This window comes from Pelodiscus sinensis, chromosome 5 (assembly GCF_052426305.1).
Source record: "Pelodiscus sinensis isolate ZL-2025 chromosome 5, ASM5242630v1, whole genome shotgun sequence".
NCBI classification, from domain to species: Eukaryota; Metazoa; Chordata; order Testudines; family Trionychidae; genus Pelodiscus; species Pelodiscus sinensis.
The window spans coordinates 106,638,988-106,653,030 of record NC_143056.1 but is presented as its reverse complement, the minus strand read 5'-3'; the positions used below and the strand labels follow the sequence as shown (position 1 = coordinate 106,653,030).

The following is a 14,043-nucleotide window of genomic DNA, read 5'->3' as shown; positions in this document are numbered from 1 at the left end:
AGTGAAAGTAGTCTGGACGTTTTTTTTTTTTTTTTTAAAAAAACCCTTTTTCGAAAAAACTGCTCTTCCTAAAAAAAGGAGGCTTACACGGTTTTTCGAAAAAAGGTCCCCCCCCCCCCAAAAAAGTATCAAGACTACTTTCACTTTCGAAAGACCCGCTTTCAAAAAAGTGATCGGAAGAAGATATACAAATTCCTGTGGAATCTGCATATACTCTTTCAAAACGCCCTCGTAGTTTAGACGTACCCTTAGAGCTGACCCGTTTCAAGTCTCTAGCTCCTCGGGATGTCTCAGTGTCGGAGGTGCCTGGTACTTCATGGTCCAGTATCTTGGTGCCACTGCCATTTTCTTTGTCAAAGAGTACTTTCTTGCAGGGGAATAACCCTGGGATGAAGAAAGGAAGTGCTTCTTGGAGGACTGTGATGAAGCAGAGTCCTTGGAGCTTGGACCTGAGGGAGCTGGCTTCTCTGGCACTGCCATTGGAAATGTTGTGTTTGTGGTGTGTCATATGCTCTGGGTCAGAAGCTGGCTGCAGTGAATTCTCTAATGGCAGCAGTTTAAGTTGAAGCTCCCTAGCCTTCATTGTCCTTGCTGTGAGCTTTTTACAATGTGGGCACTTACTGGTTGAATGTGCCTGACCCAAGCACTGAACACACTTGGGTGTCCATCCAACACAGGGATTGAAAGTCCCCGTGTACAAAGCCTGCCAAGGGCACTGCTATCATAATTATCTGACTAGAGGTGCAATGGCACCCAAACACCTAAGATGGAGTACCCACAGGGACATTCCTCAAAAAAGCGTACAGTGTAAGTATATTCAGGATCATTTCAATATTTATCTGAGGAGATATTTCCCATCTCCTTTCCATCCTAGTGATTACCACTGTCATGATTATGAGGGTTAGCCAGCAGCCTGGGGATTAAGGGGTTAACTACACCTAGCCAGGTGGAGTGACCAGTAGGAATGTAGGTTTTTAAGATTTTGGGGGAAGTTGGGGCCAGCAAGTGTACCCCAAAGCCTTATCTACCAGGCTTTGGTATAAAACTTCCCCCAAAAACTACCTAAACTTTACCCTACTTACAGAAAATGAAGAATGGTGTCTGGGAGAGAGAAAGAGACATGCTTGTCCCTCTCTGTAGCTGCAGAGAACTCACCCAGAGAGACAAAAGGGACAAAGAAAAACCCAGATTCCTTTGTCCCAGTTTGAAAGTCCCACCTACATTCCTACTGGTCACACCACCTGGCTAGGTGTAGTTAACCCCTTAATCCCCAGGCTGCTGGCTAACCCTCATAATCATGACAACCACTAAGGTAATCAGTTACTGGTGGGACCTTACAACCCCCCTCCACTCTCAAATAAGGGTCACACTGCGATATAAAGTAGAGGGGGATTGGCTCCCTGCTGTGCTAGTCATAGGTGCCTCAGATATCCTGGGTTTCATTCCTTTATCAAATACCTCCTTGAAAAATAGTAAAAAAAGCAAATAATGTTAGGAATCATTAAGAAAAGGACAGAGAATATCTTACTGCCTCTCTATAAATACATGGTATGCTGGCATCTTGAATACTGCGTGAAGATGTGGTCACCTCATCTCAAACAAGATATCTTGGCATTGGAAAAAGTTCAGAAAAAGGCAACACAAATTATTACAGCTGCCATATGAGGAGAAATTAATAAAGCAGACTTTTCAGCATGGAAAAGAGATGATTAAGGGGGGAGATGATAGAGGTCTATGAACTCATGAGTAGTGTGGAAAAAATAAACCAACAAGAGTTATTTACTCCTTTACATAACACAAGAACTAGGGGTCACCAAATGAAATTATTAGGTAGCAGGTTTAAAACAGACAAAAGGAAAAACTTCTTCACACAACACACAATCTGTGGAACTCCTTGCTAGAGGATGTTGTGAAGTCCAAGACTATAGCAGAGTTCCAAACAGAGCTAAATAAATTCATGGAGGATAGGTCCATCAATGGCTATTAGCCAGAAGGGGTAGGCATGGTGTCCGTAGCTTTTGTTTGTCAGAAGCTGGGAATGGGCAACAGGGGATAGATCACATGATGATTTCTGGTTCTGTTTATTCAGGCTGGCATTGGCCACTGTCAGAAGACAAGGTATTGGACTAAATGGACTTTTGGTCTCACCCAGTATGGCCATTCTTATGTTCAAAAATCCTTTCCCAAACCATTTATCTGAGCACTGTATCACTTCCCTATGGAGTACCCATACAGAACATCTGCCCCACACTTACAATGAGTTGTGACATCGTAGCCTAATTCCTATTCTATGCTCATCTCAACTAAGCTCTACCTCTGAATGCTATGGGGAAAGCAACTCACCTTTTCCAGTCTGCCTTGTTCAGTCTGGCAGCAAAGGAAAAATTCCTTCCCTGCTCCCCAGTAAAGGAGTGGCTAGTGTAATGCTTGATGTAGGTCCTGACCAAAGCTGGTATTTTACCACTTTCAAGGATGGGCACTGCTCTGCTTGGTCCATGAGATAAAGGGTTTCTCTCACTCAGCTTGTACTTCCTCTTTCCAGTCACATGAGGGAGAGTGTCAGCATTCCTATGCTGACCTGCTCTGTATGTGCAGCAACATCTGTGTCTCTCTGCCCTTGAATTGGTATTTCTCTACCCCTAGAAGGCCATACAATGGTCCCTTCCTCCCTCGTCCACTTAAAGTGGGGTGCAGACAATCTGTGCATATCTTTTAAAAGCCAGCTAAAAGACAGAATCTCCCTAGCTCTCTCACTTTGCATTTCAGAATGAGACGTTTAGATTTTGAGAAATTTGAAAGCTATGCCTAGGGACAGGTTACTCAAACTTACCCAGGCTGGGAAGTTGGTTCCCAGACATGTCTTAGATCTTCCATTTTTTGATTAACGATAGTCTTGAAGAAATCTCATGGCCCAGTGAAAAACTGGTTCTTGATCTAAACTTGACTTTCTGAAAGAAGGTTGACCTACAACACGGCTACATCTCTATCACTGCTCTAGGTGGTGTGGCTGCCCCCAGTGGTCTCTTTGCAGTATAGCTCTCCCCTGCATGCTTGCTGCCCCCAATAGCCACTCTCAATATTGTGTCCCTTCTCTTTCTGCCCCTCCCCTTCCATGTTACAGAAAACAAGTCCCTTTCCCAGGGCTTCCAGTTCTCCTGGCACAACTAAACCCTGACCTTGCTTTAAGTTAGGACAAGCAGAAGCTGCCTATCAAATTTGATGGTCCTAGCTCTTGCCGTGTAGGAGGAATTCCTGAACAAATGGACTTGCAAACAACACTCAAATCTCTAAGACAGATACACATTGCAGCAGATCTTTACAATATACTTTTTTAAGGATATCATAAGGTCAGAATTATGTATCTGAAATCAATCCATGTGATATCACACCACTATCTCTAAAATTTGTTTACTTACTTTTCTTCCTTTCTTAAACCATTTGACCAATTAGACAAACAACTAAAAAGTTATTTCAAGCCTGAGAGATATTACTGCAAACAAACACTATGGAGTTTTCAGTATTCCTCATACTATACAGCATAATCATACATGTTTGTAATCTTGAACTGCTTACAGACTTCAGGGTACATCTGATGTTAAACTGCCAAAGCACAGACAACATGAAAAACAAACAAGTTGATTTTTACAGAGCAATCTTCTAACAATTGTGACAGAGCTCCAGCCTTGCCTTAGGGGTTCTATGCTTCTGGGCAGAAAGTGTTTGCCTCATAGGTGAGCTGTGGCCCCCCCATGTAGCCTCTTGCCTTTCACTAGAGGTCACAATTGGATCCACTAGAGGTGGATCGGATAAATGGACAGTAAGATGGATAGAAGGATGGCTAGAAGGCCGGGCCCAGCGGGTAGTGATCAACGACTCCATGTCAGGATGGCAGTCAGTTTCTAGCGGAGTGCCCCAAGGTTCGGTTCCAGGACCGGTTTTGTTCAATATCTTTATTAATGACCTGGATGAGGGGATGGATTGCACCCTCAGCAAGTTTGCAGATGACACTAAGCTAGGGGGAGAGGTAGATATGGCTGAGGGCAGAGATAGGGTCCAGAGTGACTTAGATAAATTGGAGGATTGGGCCACAAGAAATCTGATGAGGTTCAACAAGGACAAGTGTAGAGTCCTGCACTTGGGACAGAAGAATCCCAAGCATTGTTAAAGGCTGGGACCAACCAGCTAAGTAGTAGTTCTACAGAAAAGGACCTGGGGCTTACAGTGGATGAGAAGCTAGATATGAGTCAATAGTGTGCCCTTGTAGCCAAGAAGGCTAATGGCATATTAGGTTGCATTAAGAGGAGCATTGCCAGCAGATCCAGAGATGTCATTATTCCCCTTTATTCGGCTCTGGTGAGGCCACATCTGGAGTATTGTATTCAGTTCTGGGCCCCCCCACTACAAAAAGGATGTGGATGCATTGGAGAGGGTCCAGCGGAGGGCAACCAAAATGATTAGGGGGCTGGAGCATATGACTTATGAGGAGAGGCTGAGGGAGTTGCGTCTGTTTAGTCTCCAGAAGCGAAGAGTGAGGGGGGATTTGATAGCAGCCTTCAACTTCCTGAAGGGAGGTTCCAAAGAGGATGGAGAAAGGCTGTTCTCAGTAGTGACAGATGGCAGAACAAGGAGCAATGGTCTCAAGTTGTGGTGGGAGAGGTCCAGGTTGGATATTAGGAAAAACTATTTCACTGGGAGGGTAGTGAAGCACTGGAATGGGTTACCTAGGGAAGTAGTGGAGTCTCCATCCCTAGAGGTGTTTTAAGTCTTGGCTTGATAAAGCCCTGGCCGGGTTGATTTAGTTGGGATTGGTCCTGCCTAGAACCGGGGGCTGGAATTCATGACCTTCTGAGGTCTTTTCCAGCTCTATGGTTCTATGATTCTATGACAGTCTACAGAGCCATCCTCATCAGAGACCAGTCAAACAGGTTTTGAGGTGAACCCCCTTTTCATTTCTAAACTCCCCCTTCAGGGGTGGCCTCTGTAGTGGTACAGGGAGTATTGTGGGGGAAACATGGGCCTGTCCTCTGCTCTGGGTTCCAGCCCAGGGACCTTAATGGCATCAGCAGCAGGTAGTAATTCCTCCACCACCAGATCTGCAACTCTTCCCTGAGCAACTTCCCCAACCAACTCCTCCCAGTACCTTTTTCCTGGTATCTGACCACATCCTTTGGCTCTTCCCCAGCACCTCTTTCCTCCCAGTCCTTTGCCTGCCAGCTCTCCTTGAAGGGAAGTCTTTTTAAACTAGCCCCATCAGGTCCTTCATGGGCTGCAGGTGTTCTGATTAGCTTGCTGTTCCTGGCAAGTTCTTAATTGGCCCCAGTTTCTTCCTGGTTATGCTGCAGCAGCTCTGGCCATCGTTACTCAGGGAAGAGAAAACTGTTCACTCAGAGACCAACATATCTACTTTCCATCAGACTATGAGAGCCAACTGGTCTGGGTCTGTCAGGCAATCCACAGTTAAACCTATTGAACCTTATACATGTGCTGGAAATTTTTGAACAAGGCTTGCTGGCCTTCACTGTTTTCAGGGATATAAAGGATTTGTAATACAGTAATTCCTCATTTAACACGTGCCCGCTTAACATGTTTTTGTGATACTGTGATTTTTTTGGGGGAACGTTTTTTGAATTACACAACCGTCCCCAGAATAACACGATTTCCCCAGCCAGCCTATCACCGGCAGCTGCACAGGGCTTCCCCCGCCTCCCTGCAAAGCGGTGGAGCGTTTGCCACTCGCCACGCCATTTCCCGGCGACTCCCCCTTGCTGGACGCAGTGCAGGTCCAAGCAGACCCGTCACAGGGGCATACTCCCAACCCAATGCACCTCCCTTCTCCTCCCCTTCTCTTCCCCAGAGCCAAACACCTCTCCTCCCTGCTGTAACCCAGTCTCCTTTCTTCCCCACCCCGGTCCCAACAGACACCACCGCTTGAAAAGCAACCGCCACCTTTTCCATTATTTTCAATGGGAAAATGGACCCCGCATAACATGTTTTCACTTAACATGATCATTTTCTGAAACATATCTATAGTGTTAAATGAGAAATTACTGTATATTCTAACATATCCTACCTTAGCACATGTATTCATCTGTCTGCTTCCTGTTGTTCTACAATACCAATTTGAGCACTATGTGCATACATGGAATTTTTCAAATTGTTAAACAGCATTTCATGGCTAATTTTTGTTGAAGTTAAGCTTTAAACATAAGATGTGGAAATTTACTTGGCTCTACAGACTCAAACTGATATGCTACAACAGGTTTCTGGCTCTTAGAATAGTGAGCAACAAGGAAAAAGCTTATCTGAAGAAATAATCCACAATCCAGGAAATAGGTCTGAAGGGACCGAAAAGCTTCTGTAGAGAACACTGAAGGCTGACACTGCCTATTACAAAGGTTTTACAATTTGTACAGTACAAAATCTCAAGGTGATGATGAAACAAAAGGAGATGAGAAAGACACAGAAAACCTTTTATTTTTATGATTTTATAGAGACTATAACTACAGACACACTTTGCTGAAGGACTACTAATGAGAAGATAGACATGTCTGATTAATACATAAAATACAATTTTATTCAAATCAACTCTCAAAAAAGAAATCTTGCCAAATCTCATTTATTTTCTCTAACTTTAATAATAAAATATGGCTATTATCAATTTCTAGAAAAGTTTATAATAATAAACAATAAAACCGTCACCCAGTCCAGTAACAGTTCACACATGCGAAATTATAGTGCTTGCTTAGAAAGAAAATGAAACTGATCATCCCTAAAGGTTATTATTTGGCCTTTGCCAGACTAAAGGGTAGAGAAGCAAATTCTAAATTTCAGAGACTTCAACAGATGATCCTGACCAGTCCAGTATCTCTCAGGAATCAAGTGTCCCTGAGTATTTCAACTGCTGGGATTGAACACAGAAAAGTGTTGCATCTCAGGAAGAAGAAAAGATGGATCAAAATCAAAACTTTGAATTGGACATAGAAACTAACTTAAAGCCAGTTTAGTCTCTGAGGCATAGGTGCAATGAGTTTCCTGCAAGGAGCACCATGCAGTAAGACATTGCCTTTTGAACTAGATGAAGTTTCTGAGAGTGACCTTCAAGTGATAGTCCAACTAGTGTGGACTTAATTAGGGTTCCAATATAGAGGTGACAAATAGTATGCATCAGAACTTGAGTGTCCAACTGGACATGAGGTGTGAACATGAGACACCATAGAGGGCAAAGAACTCTATTTGAAGGGACAAATATCACCTCTATTTCCTACCGTTGTTTCTTCATAACCTATTAGCATTAACTACATCTATTTTTATCCAACCCACCACCCTGCACTCCTCCAGGTGGTTGCCCTATCCCCTAGGCCACTCCAGAATCCACCCAACCTCGATACCTTGAGGACATCCCTTATCCTGACTTCATAGTGGCTGATCCATCCCGGCAAGTAGTTCTCACCCAACTTCAGGGTTCTCTAGTCACTAAGAAACTGGATCAATCACAGTATATGACACAATCAGAGAGAGAGGGGGAGCAAGAGCTGACTCTAAACTTCACGCTGGTGTACTGCAACCCTAGTGATTTCATAAACCAGTTGAAAAGGAGTGAAAAAAAATGACCTCATCTCTTCTACTACATAAAAGCACCTTTGCAAGCACATCAGCAATTGCCCAGATAAACTATACTACTTTGTAGTCTCCGACAGAGAAGACCAAAGACTCTCAAGTACATCTCTGCCAAAGTCCCCAGGAAACGTCAACACAGCACTTTTCTCAGGCTCAGCAGGTTCAGCTAAAGACAACCAATAATAATCAGATAAATTGGTCTTCATGCATTGCTAGAAAGAGACCACTGATCATTGAGTCCAGTACAATCTCTATGTCATATTCAAATTTAAAACCAAGGTGAAGGTTAACTCGGGGTGTGAAGGAATACATCCAATGTTCACACCCTCCAGACTACTCTAATATATTTTTGTATAAGGTATGCCTTGTAAAATATTTGAAAGCTTGTAACTTTCTTGTCAGTGAAATTTATGTAGCAACATTTTGTGTAAAGTTACAAAATTCTCTTGTATAATATCATATCCCATGTTCAATAATCCCAGAAAGTCGTCATCAAACAAATCTGTTTCGAACAAAAGGAGCATTTGCTTGTCTTAATTTACATGTAAGCATTAAGCACAGTCTGCAAGCAGAAATGGGGAGGAAAGGAAAACAAAGGAAGCCCACACAGATGACCTTCCCCCATCCTTCCACACAGACACTATGTCATGGTTTTCTACTGGAAATGTTTCTCAAAGGTTTTCATGGTAATACAAGTTAACAGACAATGGGAGTAGGGCATTACAGAGAAATAATAGTGCAAGCCACCAAAACTACACTGAGTATTCACATGGAAAAAGTGTCATATGTATATTACCTTTAAGTATGCATATTGACCTTTTACTGGCAATTAAAGTTTTATACTGTAACAATTGTATGTTCTGCCCAACATGATATTTTAATATGCTTAGTACAATTTTAGTGTCAATTATATAAATTGTAAAAATACATGTTTTAAGGATGCTGCTTAAAAAGAACACTAGTTATTGTACTGTAAGAGCATTTTCCAAGACTTAATTTTTGTGAAGATTTTACTTTTAATCTCAGGATTATAAACTTGCTTTCATTTCCCTTGAAAAGACAATTGGACATAAAAGGAATTAGACTACAGTGAAGAATAAATTCCACAGGGACGTGAGGCAGGTAGGGCTGCATGTAAAATGTAAACCTCGAGATTTTGATTTTAGGAGGCAAAGACTTTTATTGTGATTAAGTTAGCATCTAAGACTGTTTCTACACTTGCAACTGACCAACAAAACTTTTGTCATTTACAGGTGCTTAAAAAAATCCCTACCAAACAAAAAGTTTTGCCACTGCGAATGCTGCTCTTCTGCCAACAAAGCCTATTCGCAGGGACTTGAAGTATTTTGTCAGGAAAAAAAAAGTTGACAAACAGCATTCACATGCACTAACTTTTAGAAACAGGGCCGTATCATCACAGTCTCATCATTAAAAGCTGCATACTGCAGACATACGCTAACCTTTCACTCAGCAATGGAGTTCAACCAAAATGTAAAATGGAAAGTAGTAAGTATGTGTCAATTTGTCCCTCTATCAGCACATCTGAATTAAGGTGAAATTACTATTTTTTAAAAAAAATTTAGTTCCAACATTCTGCTAGCCTTACATTTTTAAAATAATTTTTGAGTCAGGAGTTTTATAAAATGGTCGAGGTAATGTCTGTGGACATTAGTTAATGACTTCCGGACCTGTTGATAGACTGGATATACTGTTAAGTACATGGACTTTCTGAGTCTTAAATTATTAGAATGCTGAGATTCTGTTTTAGCATAAAAGTAACCTAACTTGGTCCCTCTGTGTGATCTAGGTGACTTCAGAAGGCGAGTGCTTTAGACATATTTGCCAAGGGAATGCTGAAGGAGAATCCTCAATGGGGTAGGAACAAACAAGGCCTTCCCACCTTCAAAAATTAAAGGAAAAGAAAACAACTTCAATTGTTGGCTTTCTGGCTTGATCTACATTGCCTGTCTGATGCTGTAGCCACTACCTTTCTGCTTCTAGCCATGCAACATTGTCATGCCTGGCCAAGAGGCCTGTACTCTCTCACTCTCCCATTAAGCCAGTGAGGGATAGGAGTTCAGCAACAAGCTAAATTTCAGATCAGACAACTACAAGTATGTAATTTTTAGTCAGCCCAACCAATAAGACCACCAGCTAATCTTTTCAATCCCATGCCAGCTTCCTGCAGCTGAATAAATTCCCAAAAGGCATGAGAATCTTCCTGCAGTGTGCCAGCATTTTTGTTTTGTTTTCTAATTTTTAATCAATAAATGGACATAGCTGTATTTGAACATTCTTCAGCTTTTTTTCCCCCCTTTTTAAGTCCTGAGGATAGCTGGGAGAGAGAGAGAGAGCAAGTGAGCACAGAACTCACAGACTCTGAAAATGATTCTTATGGAATAGCTCCTAAAATATGTTAAACAGCCCTAAGTTAAACAATCAGCTATTTAAGAAATCACAGGTGCCTATAATTTTTGGGCTAGTAGTTATATATTTAACCCTAGGTAATCATGCATTTTCACCTCAATTGTCATTTGAATATTAATAAATATAACAATGCATACCACTTTGAATTGTATTACAATATTTTAAGTAAACTAATATTGGGAGTAAGAGACTGGGAACTACTACCTAACTACTGATTATTTGGTATGCTGCCCTAATTCACATCAGAGCTGTAGTTTCTGCATTAGCTTCAACTGGGAGTGACTTGATCTTTCCTGTATCAGCCATTTGGTTAGAACATAAATATATCCTTTGGCACGGAGTTTGATAATACCCCATTATTTTTTGAGTTGATAGCTAAACAAGTCTACTGCCTTCCCAAATCATTACACAGAGCTTAAGGAATTGTGGGTCTTTCTGATATAGTTTAATCAACTGGTAATTAAACTAACTGTAATATGATTTGTGTGTGTGTACTTTATGATTTTGCTTAGCTCACTAGTTTAGTTAAGCTAATAAAATACTGTGACTTCAGAACACTACCATGTCAGATAGCAAAGGTCTCCTTTGCACATAATAATAAAACTCAGCATGCCTGACCATCTCAAAATACACACTGTTGTTATGACATTGATTCAGGTGTCATGCAATATACCATTCAAAAATAAGTAAAACACAGGTCATTAAAATCAATGTGAAGTGTTTGTAACAAAACTGTACATGAATTTATGGATGTTCTCTGATATTATGATTTGGAGACTCAACAGATACAGGATGCAAAACAGGTGTTTTTTTCCAGATAAAGGAACAAACACGTCTGTGTCACTAGCAAATGAAGCCAGGAATGACCAAAGATATGGAAAATGGACTATTCATTTGCATAGGAGGTTACAGGAAAATCATTTGCATTGTAAAGTCACAGAAGACTCCAAAATCAACATGCTGTCAATTTGTGGGGGAACACAGGTAGCAGAGCCAAGCTGAACTCCCAGGAGGGCTTTCTGACTTTGAAATCAAAGATAAACTTTGGGGATATACGGAAATGCTGAAATACTTTGGGGCATCCATCTTGAATGAGCAAAGAAACCAGCATTTTGATATTGTAAGAGTGGTTTCTGGCTGCAACAGGCAGGTGCACTAGAAAAGATGCAGTAAGTAGGAACAAGAACTATAGCTGATACATTTTACTCTTAGGCCAGCTCTTCACTCAAAAGTTAATTTGATCCAGCTAGATTGCTCATGGGTGTGAACCCATAGATAATCGTGTTGATAATGCTTGGCTGAAGGGAGAATTCTTCCTTTAACAAAGCAACTGCTTCTCAGGGTGGTGGCAGAATCCCTCCTGTTGCTGCAGTGTGTGTTGGGGCCATCTTTCAAGAAATAATGAAAGCTAGTGGACACCACAGTAGAGTTATTGTGCTGTAAGCACACTATTGACATCAGAGATCTTAATCAAGGTTGAACACTATAGATGCATCCAGGGTTGTATGGCAGGCAGTCCAACTCTTTACTGGTCTGGTTGAACCCCAAAGCATCACAAACATATAAAGTGGGAAGTATATGGGGTTTGGATGTGTCTTTCCCCAATGTCATGGTTTCAGACCTGAAGAGTCCTAAAGTACGTATTAGTTGTAACTTGGTGACCTACCTAGTGGTGATCCACAGAACAGAACTTCCTTAGAGCTCTCCTATGCCTGATGAAGAACATTTTTGGAGGGATAGTTGCCTTGTGTGTTGGATATTTCTTTCAATAAGGACTGTGAGATAACCAAAGACTTATCACTTCTCTGTAATAAAAGGAAGAGAATCTGTATTTAAAGATTTCCACATTTGAGGAAATATTGAATGCTTTGAGTTTCTTCTGTCACAAAAATGCCATTTTGAGCAGTGCAAAATTACTGATTTTGGCAAATATTTTGTCTTAGGTCTCAAAACTTCTGGAGAAATAGGCACATATTAAGAAAATGATTTATGATAAGTTTAATCAACCAAAACATTTCTTTATTCATTCTCATAGCAATTCTAAAATACTAACTTGATGTGAAGGAGAAATCTTAAGTGACTCGTGGCCTGTTCATACAATTTAAAAATAGACACTACAGTGTGCCAGCATGTAAAATACTTTCGCTTTAGCATGTTTGGCAGGCTTGAATCAGACAATAATTGATTTCTATCTGCCGAACAACTGATGTTTATAATTTTAGAAATGTCCTTTTACTTGCAATCAATAATATTTTTTACAGAAATAAAGCACTCAAACTCAGCGGATTAAGAATAGCACATGGAACATTAATCTGCCTTGGTCACAGTCTCAAATAAAGACTGGATTATCAAGTAGTGATATGAAGTAACTAGCTTGTGATCTGCTGGATATTAGTTTTGTGGACTCAAGTCTTGCTGCTAACATATAGGTATTCACATCACAAAAATGATCACCAAAGCTACAATCTCGTTGGCACTCTCAGCAGATGGACAAGGAAATGAATGAGCATAGAGATTACACAACCTGCACACTTACTGGTAGCCTTTTCCAGATCATAACTCAGGCAAGTTAACAATGGGATGAAGCTGGTATGGCATTTGCTTGTGTTGAACTTAAAACATGCACAAATACAAACTACAAGTCTGCAGAGGCCAGATTTTCCAAAGTTTTATCTAAAGATGTAGACTGGAGTTAGGCATTTATAGCCAAACCAGAGTGAATACATCCAATCTCACTGATAAATTGGAGTTTAGACAGCACTATGCCTGGTCAATACTTATGAGAAGCAAAGACACTGAAAAGGACTTGTGCATCATGGTGGATACTCAACTTATGGTCTCAGTGAAACATGTTGTCCAAGAAAGCAAACACTGTCTTTGGATGTATAAGCAGGGAATACTGAACAGGAGTAGGGTGGTTATACTACCTTTGTATTTAGGACTGATGGTGCCATTACTGGAATGCTGTGTCCCGTTCTGGTGTCTATAGTTCAAGAAGTATGTTTATAAGGAACAGAGGTTTCAGAGAAGAATCACAAGAATGATTAAAGGATTTCAACAAATGTCTAACAGAGAAAGGCTTAGGGAGCAAAATCTGGCTGGCTTAACAAAGAGAAGGTTAAGGGCTGACTTCATCACAGTCTGTAAGTACCTACAGTGGAAACAGAAATTTGATAATTGAGGCATCTTCAGCTTAACTGACAAAGATATAATGAAGACTCAATGGCTGGAAGTTGATGCTCCCCAAATTTACATTAGAAATAAGTAATTTGTTTAACAGTGAAACTAATTAATCTTTAGAGTAATTTACCAGGGATTGTGAGGTTTTTGTTTCACTGGCAGTTTTTAAATCAATACAAGATGTTTTTCTAAAAGATGGTCTCTAGTTCAAACAAATTAATTCAAGGAAATTGTATAGCCAATTTGTTGACTAGATAATGACCATCTGGCCTTAGAATCCACAAATTTATTAAAATGCTATTTGCATATTTAGGTGCCCAAATACCGTAATAAGCCTGTCTCTAATGTTACAACTCTAGCACTTTTCAATTGCAGAAAAGTCATACAAAAATTACTAGTTACTTTGGTGACTGATGTACTGCAGGTGATGTACAATGCAAAGTGGAGATGGGCAGGTCATGTAGTACACAGGCATGACAACATGTGGACACCCCATATTACTGATCACAAATGACCACTGGGCAGCCTGAAAATGAACTGGGCCAATCTCATGACAAAACCCTTTAGTTAGAAATGGAAAGAATGTGCTCTCAACAAAATGGGATGGGTTGGTGTTATCTTCTGTTCATGTGGGACCAAGGAGGACAAGCAGGCCAAAATCACTTTGGAAATAATGTGCCATATGCTCAGCCCTGTAAATTGTGACAGCTTGAATGACTTCAACAGAACAATACCAGTTACACCAGCTAAGGATATGGCTCAATAAGTGGATGAAATATTATGTGAGAGTACTTTTTCCATAGCTAAGAATTGAGGGTC

General features: G+C 40.8%; 1 protein-coding gene across 10 annotated transcripts in view; it reads right to left on the bottom strand.

The window, feature by feature from the left end:
• SBF2 (SET binding factor 2) overlaps window positions 1–14,043 on the bottom strand; it is a 639,223-nt gene that overhangs the window by 308,711 nt on the left and 316,469 nt on the right. The window contains exon 1 of one of the 10 annotated variants that reach the window (XM_006129317.5): window positions 11,711–11,844. The exons of the other annotated variants lie outside the window; for them this stretch is intronic. The gene's annotated coding sequence lies outside the window, so the exon portion shown is untranslated. Of the gene's footprint in view, window positions 1–11,710; window positions 11,845–14,043 lie in introns of those variants that run through there. 10 annotated transcript variants of the gene reach the window in all.